The following is a 7,270-nucleotide window of genomic DNA, read 5'->3' on the forward strand; positions in this document are numbered from 1 at the left end:
CCTCTCACTGTTGTGGCCTCTCCCGTTGCGGAGCACAGGCTCCGGACGCGCAGGCTCCGCGGCCCTGGGTCCCGCGCCCCCCCCCCCCCCCGCCAGCCCTGCGGTGGCCCGGCTAACCCCGTGGCTAGGGGGCACCGCAGGGCGTGGCCAGGCCCTGCTCCGGAAGGCGGCACAGACCAGAGGCAGGCAGAGCTCCAGGGCTCGGCAGCCACCCACCCTGACCACACCCCTCACCCGTCCCGGCACGGGGGCACTGGGTCACCCCGTTCGCCCCGAGCCCAGTCCTAGGGCTTCTTCTTGTCACCTGAGGCCGCCGACCCCGTCCCCGCACTGCCGCAGAACCAGGACCCCCGCTCCTCCAGTCCAGGGTCCTCGGAGCCCCGCCCCGCAGCCCCTGCGTCTCATTGGTGGTGGAGCCGCGGCCGTGGGGGAACGGGCTCCTGGCGGCTGGAAAGCCCGTCCCGGCTCACAGGCCTCCATTTTCCCTGGGAAAAAAATCCATCTACAAACCTCATCTTGCTCTTCGTTTTACAAGATTTGGTAGTTTCAGCGGTTCTACTGAACTGAACCGGGCGTTTTAGGAAATTAACAAGAGGGTGGATTCCAGTGTTGCAGTGGCCAGGCAGCCCCGACCCGGGGACGGGAGTCCGGCCACCAGGACCTTTTCAGCTCTGACACAGACGCCGAGCATCTGTGAGCTCCTTCCGTTCACTGGAGGCTAACCAGATCCAAAACTTGGAAATGTGGTCAGAAAGAGTGAAACGGCACGCTTTTTGATGACGCGCTGAGTCACCGCTCACAAGCCCCTGAGGGTCACCTGACTTTCCAGGGGAGACAGCAGTTCGGCTCAGCAGGGACTGGCCCAGACTTCAGTCTGTGAGGTCAACCCAGCAACACTGATAGGGTGATGAGGGGCCGCAACGCCCCTCTCCCCACAGAGGATAATCCCAGTGGCTCCCGCCCCGACCAGCATTCCTGGTGGCAGCCTCCGGCGGGCTTTCCTTCGCCGGGTCCTTCCTAGGCGATTTAACCTGACCTGTGCTCCCTGTTTGCTCAGGAATTACGTTTCTAACATTTTGAGAATTATACTCCGACAGTCTGTAAACATATTTTTCCAAAATTAAAATACACGCTCAACAAACAAAATTCAGAAAATATAAACAAGTCCCACAGAGAGCACGCCGTGGACGGTCTCGGCCCGTCTGCAAGTGTCCTCTTTCGGGCTCGCTGCTCGCGGGCCGGCCGGCTGCACCCCTCCCACCGCGGCCCGAACCGCGGCCTGAGCCCACGCCCGGCTCACCTGCGGGCGGAGCTGCCGGACCTCTGCCCGCCCCGCCTGCAGACGGAACGACCGGACCCCCGCCCGACCCACCTGCAGATGGGGCGACCTGAGCCTCTGCCCTGCACACCTGAGGACGGAGAGCTGGACCCCGCCCCACCGCCCACAGTCCAGGCAGGGCCGCCAAGCCCCGCGGGCCGCACGCGGGGAACGCAGGGCTCCTCCACGCCAGGACTGGGGGCTCTCAACTCCACAAGAACACGCCCCCCTCCCGGCGCCTACCTGCGCACGGATGTGTCACGACCGGCGCGCACGTCGCCGCGCATGCGCACCAGGGGGCGGGGCCTAGCGGCGGCCGGGCGCTACCAAAGCGTTGGCCGGGGGGATCGCGGGCCGTACCACCAGCTCGGACGCGGGGGCGCAGACGCGTCGTGGGAGGCTACCAAGGCCGCTGCGGGGACGGGGCGGAGGCGGACCCGATGCGCTCTCCGTCCCGCCTCTCCCACCTCTACAGTGAGCCAGCCCCGAACGCACCCCTCACGCCCCAGGTCGATTCCTCCCGAACAGTGATGAGCAAGGCAGGGGTCGCCCTAGCCGACTGCACACGCGCTGGGGTCCTGGGGCCCCCTGGGGGGAGCGGCCCGGCAACTCCTCTGTGCCCACCCCCCGGCCCGCGGACAGGATCCGGCAGAGCCCCCATGTGACCCCCAAAGCCCAACCCCCCGGAAGGCCCGCTAGGCCGCGCAGCCCGGCCGTGACTCAGCACTGCGGCCCCGCCGGGTCCACGCACAGAGGCCGGCCCGACGCCACGGCGCCCGGGAAGCAGGGTCAAGTGCAGTTTCTCTTCCCCACTCCCTGCGGCCGTGGGCAGGGGACCGGGCTCCCCTCCACCCTGTTCCGCCCAGGCCGCCGGCTGGGCATGCGGCCCGAGGGGCGCTGTTTGTGACGGGGCAGCAGCTGGCATTGCTCAGCAGGCGGCTCCTGTGGTCGGCGGAGTGCGTCCCGCGGGGTGTGGGATGGACGTGTGAACCGCAGCCGGCGGCCTCCCCGCCCGCTGCCTCCCGCCCGCGAGGCCCGCAGAAGATGCAGCCGAGGGGCCCAGAACCTGGCGCAGCCTCCCCGGATTGGAGTCGGACAGCCCTGGGCTCCAGACTCGCCAGCTGAGAGAGGTTGAGAGAACCTGCTTCACCTGGAGCCAGGCCTCGGGTGTGAAGGTGGACGCCCGCCTGGCCGGGGGCGTCCCGAAGCTCACGTGTCCCCATGGTCTCACCCCGCAGCCTTTCTTACTTTATAGTACTTATCACCACTGGGCCTTCTGTACTTTCATGGGTTTGCCTTAGTTATTTGTTGATTTTCTGTGTCCTCTGACTAAAATGCCAGCCGCCTGAGAGGGAAACGTCGTCTTGTCAGTGTTTTATCCCCAGCCCTGGAACGGGCCCGGCACGTCACTGGCGCCCAGTGCACGTCTGCGCAAAGAACAAGTGAAATCCCACCGCGGGTCGTCTGTGTCCCGCTCCCCTCCCCGCACCTACCCCCCAGCCTCCTGTATGAGAGGCAAGCAGTCGTTTTACAGAGTTGAATTAAAAGCATGACAGCCTTGAGGCTCGCGCTTGTTTTGTGCTGTCCCCTTCCCTGTAAGGTGGTGCAGAGAGCCACTGCTTCGGCTACCTGGCTACCTCTCAGGACTTCTCCGAGGACGAAATAAGGTGTTTAAATTATCAACGCCCCTTGAAAATTCAGCACATCGGGAGGTTTACATTCACGCTCATATTAGGCTGCTTTTCTGATTCTCGTCTAGGCTGAGGCTAAACCCCAAGTCCTTAGTGTCCTGTGAAAACAGACATAAATGCTCGCGGTGCCACCACCTCCACGGTCCCTGCCTTCATTCTCGGCTCCTCTGTAGTGCCCAGGCCTGCCTTTCAGTGGAGGAACTGGGGCTCAGTGATGACCTGCTTAGTCATGCAGGTGGTAAATTCCTCAGCTTGTTCAAGGATTGTGTCTTTCTGCTCTGCTATCTTTAAAGCATCCTGTTAAAAACAATCATTGTTTTCAAAATTTACAGGTATAACTGGTGATACATAACACAGCAGAACTGAGAAGACTTTGAATGGAATGCACCCTGATTCCTGCTCACAACCTGTCATCCCCAGTGAGGCACCCATGTTTCCAGCCTGGCTGCTGGCCTCCCGAGGTCCATCTCCTCCCAGCTCCGTCCCTCTCCCTGCCTGACAGCAAGGTCACTGTGTGTGTGACATCAAGCTAAGCCCTTTCTGTAAATGGTCCATCCCCACTTCAGCTGCACGGCATGCTCTTGGACGCTCTTACCCATGTGTCTTAGGTGAGGAAACTGAGGTTCACGTCGGTGAGGTTGTGACTTGTCCTGCTTCCTACAGCAGCTCAGGATGAGGCTGAGTTTTGGGGTTTTACGCCGTGAGGACTTGAAGAGGACTAAAAACTCACCAGGAGGTGGCCAGGACGGCATCTCTTTTTTTTCTGATCGTATAAGTAATACATGCTCGTTGTTTGTTTAGTTAAGAAAAAACAGGCTTTTAAAAGACATTAGCAGAGGGGTGGTGCGATTTCTCCTCTGTGCCCATTTCTTTCTAAGAAATAAGCTGGTGAGGGAGGGAGGGATCTCCCCAGTTTTAAACCTGGGATTTACTCATAAGAGAGCATGGCTGGCTCTGGAGCACAGATGTCCCCACACCCTGCTTCCAAACGGCAGTTTAAAGCCCTGGAACCCAGGCTCGCCATCTGTGGACAATGGATCCTAAACAAGCACGGGCCTCTGGATTTCTGAATACCAGTGAGCAGGGTCTCTCTCCCTGACCCAGTGCTAGTTGGGCTTCTCTCCGTCCTCAAGGCCTGACCTTGGGTCTGTCCCTGCGTGGTTAGTTCAACTTTAGCAACACCCCCACAACCCTGGATATCTGATCAAATCCCTCCCGACCCACCTTGCTTGTGTGATCACCTGAGCTTTCCTTCGGCAAGAATCCTGCTGAGTCCATCCTGTTCAGGATGCCCCTGGCCTTGACGTTTGCTCCTAGTCACGTCCAGTCCACTGCCACTCCACGCACCCTGCTCCTTGGCTGTGATCCCCACTTGTCCCTGTTGTATTCGAGGCTGAGCCAGTCCCCCTTCCCCGCCGCAGGCCCCGTGGTGCTGGTCCCTACACCAGTCTCCGTGGTGCCCTGAATTACAGCTGCCTCACTGTCCTTAACTAGTGCCATGAAAACTCTTTCCTCCACAACTGTGGCAAAATGAAAGCTTCCTGGGCCGCCACCGCCACCTCGGAGCCCGGGCCTGGGGGGCAGTGAGGCCACGCATGGAGCCCCCGCCCCCCTGGAGCTGTCAACACTGCCGCTGCACTACACACAGGTACCCCTGGGATGGCGTGAGCGCCCGCCCAGCAATGGACCCTTCTGTGACACTGTGGCAGTTTCTGCTGCAGCTGTTGAGAGAGCAAGGCAATGGCCACATCATCTCCTGGACCTTCCAGGATGGCGGTGAGTTCAAGCTGGTGGATGCTGAGGAGGTGGCCCGGCTCTGGGGGCTGCGCAAGAATAAGACCAACGTGAATTGTGACAAGCTCAGCCGGGCCGTGCGGTACTACTATGATAAGAACATCACCCGCAAAGTGAGTGGCCAGAAGTTCATCTACAAGTTTGTGTCCTACCCCGAGGTCGTGGGGTGCTCCACTGAGGACTGCCCGCCCCAGCCTGAGGTGTCTGTCACCTCCACTGTGGCAGATGCGGGCACCACAGCTGTACGCGCCGTCCCCGGGGACACTGCCTCTGGGAAGCCAGGCACACCCAGGGGTGCAGGAGTGGCAGGCCCGGGCCGCTTGGCGTGCAGCAGCCGGAACAATTACATGCGCTTGGGCCTCTATTCCACCTTCACCATCCAGCCCCTGCAGCCGCAGCCACAGCCGCCCTCTCATCCTCGGCCTTCCACAGTGCTCCCCAACACCGTCCCCGCAGGGGCAGCAGTGCCCCCCAAGCCCCTTGGAGGCCTGCCTCTGCAGGTCATCCTGACCCCACCCGAGGCCCCAAACCTTAAATCCGAAGAGCCAAGTATGGACCCTGGGTTGGGCCGGCCACTGCCCCCATCAGTCAAAGTGGAAGCGCCCAAGGAAGAGTTAGAAGCCGTAGCCACTGGGGAGGTGGGGTTTTTCCTGGAAGCCATCAAGGCCGAGCCCTTTGAGCCCAAGGCCGAGCCAGAAGCCCCCCCACCCCCCCCCCCCCCCGCTGCCTGCGGTCGTTATGGAAACTGCGGTGCCGGTGGGCGGCCTTGCGGCTTCCACCACTTCCAGCACGGAGATTGCCCAGCCTCAGAAGGGCCGGAAGCCCCGGGACCTGGAGCTTCCACTCAGCCCGAGCTTGCTGGGTAGGCCGGGACCCGAACGGACTCCGGGATCGGGAACTGGTTCCGGTGTGCAGGCGCCAGGCCCAGCGCTGACGCCTTCCCTGCTACCTACGCACACATTGATGCCCAGCTCGCTGCCCCCCAGCATACACTTCTGGAGCACCCTGTGCCCCACTGCACCCCGTATGTAGCCCGGCCAAGCTCTCCTTCCAGTTTCCGTCCAGTGGCAGCGCCCAGGTGCACATCCCTTCCATCAGCGTGGATGGCCTCTCAACCCCCGTGGTGCTCTCCCCAGGGCCCCAGAAGCCACGACTATCACCACCACCACCACCCCCCCCCCCTTTCTGGGGTCACTCCACCCATGCCCTGAACTCCTCTCCAGCCAGCCAGTCTCAAGGAGAAACATAGTTCAGCTGACAGACTCGTGCTGTGGTCGTGGGTGGGTGGGGATTCTTAAAAGAGGATCTCTCAGTAACCCTTCCACAGAGAACATACAACTTCTCTCGTCTTGGTCAGTCCCCCAGTGGCCGCTCTTACACGTCTCCTACTGCAGTGGTGGGGATGGTTTATTTATTTATTTTTTGAAGGCCACTGGGAGGACCCTGGCCCAACCCTCTGGGGGGGGGGCGCGGTTGGCGAGGGCATCTCCCCCATCTCCACATTTTTTCCCCAAGATGAGACAGTTGGGGTCTGGCTTGAGAAGGAACTTTATTTCTCAGGCTGCCCTTGGGGAGCTGAGGGAGCCCTGTCTCCATTTTGGGGTGTGGGAAGAATAGCTAGATTGCTGTAGTTTATTATCCCTGGCCCTCCCCAAGGGTCCAGGAAGAATTTGTGCTGTTTAATGGTTTGGGAGTTTTGGCCAAGGAAGACTCACACCCTTGGGAATGGGAATAGCCACCTCCCTGGCCTTTCTCTCAGACAGCTTGTCCTTTTTCAACCACCTTTTTTGGCCGGGGAGGAATCCAAACTCCTGGGGTCCTGCCTGTTACCTCCCAATGGAGGGTTTTTTTGGGGAGTGGTCCCCGTCTGGGGGGCCCCTCCAACCAGTACTCCAGGTCTCCCTGTCCCCCACCCCCTGCCATTTTGATAGTATAATCTATTTTTAAACAGGGCTTTTCAATAGGGGAGAGGGAGGCATCTCTTCCTATATCTGAGATAGGGTGGGTGGGAAGCAAGGGATTTTGTGTGTGGGGGTCTTCCTGATACCAAATGTGTATTTTCAGCTCCCTCCCTCCCAGCCCCCCAATTTCCTGCGGGCGGGTACAAAGCACCCTTTAAGTGGCCCTGGAGTTGGGAGGGAGGAATGAGGGACATAAAGCCTGTCCTGTGTGAATTCCAGGCTGGAGAAGGGCGGGTTCAAAGGACTCCTGGGTTCACCTCCCGTCAGCACTGGCCCAACCTGGGCCTGGGGCCCTGGGGGTTGGTGATTTGGGCGATGGTGCTACACCTGTCTCCACTGTTTGTTTTACTTCCCCCGAAATGGATCTTTTTTTCTAAGAGTCCCAGAGAATGGGGAATTGTTCCTGTAAATATATATTTTTAAGGGTGAAAACAAAAAAAAAAAAAAAAAAAAAAAGCTTCCTGGAAAAAAAAAAAATTTTTCCAAAAAAAACGGGCTTTTTTTGA

The 7,270-nt window shown here is 60.0% G+C and overlaps 1 pseudogene; it reads left to right on the top strand.

The window, feature by feature from the left end:
- The first annotated feature begins 4,655 nt into the window (after positions 1 to 4,655).
- Positions 4,656 to 7,270, top strand: part of LOC103085593 (ETS domain-containing protein Elk-1 pseudogene) — an 18,085-nt pseudogene continuing 15,470 nt past the window's right edge.

Source organism: Lipotes vexillifer, unplaced genomic scaffold (assembly GCF_000442215.2).
Source record: "Lipotes vexillifer unplaced genomic scaffold, Lipotes_vexillifer_v1.1 scaffold1980, whole genome shotgun sequence".
Taxonomy (NCBI): Eukaryota; Metazoa; Chordata; class Mammalia; order Artiodactyla; family Lipotidae; genus Lipotes; species Lipotes vexillifer.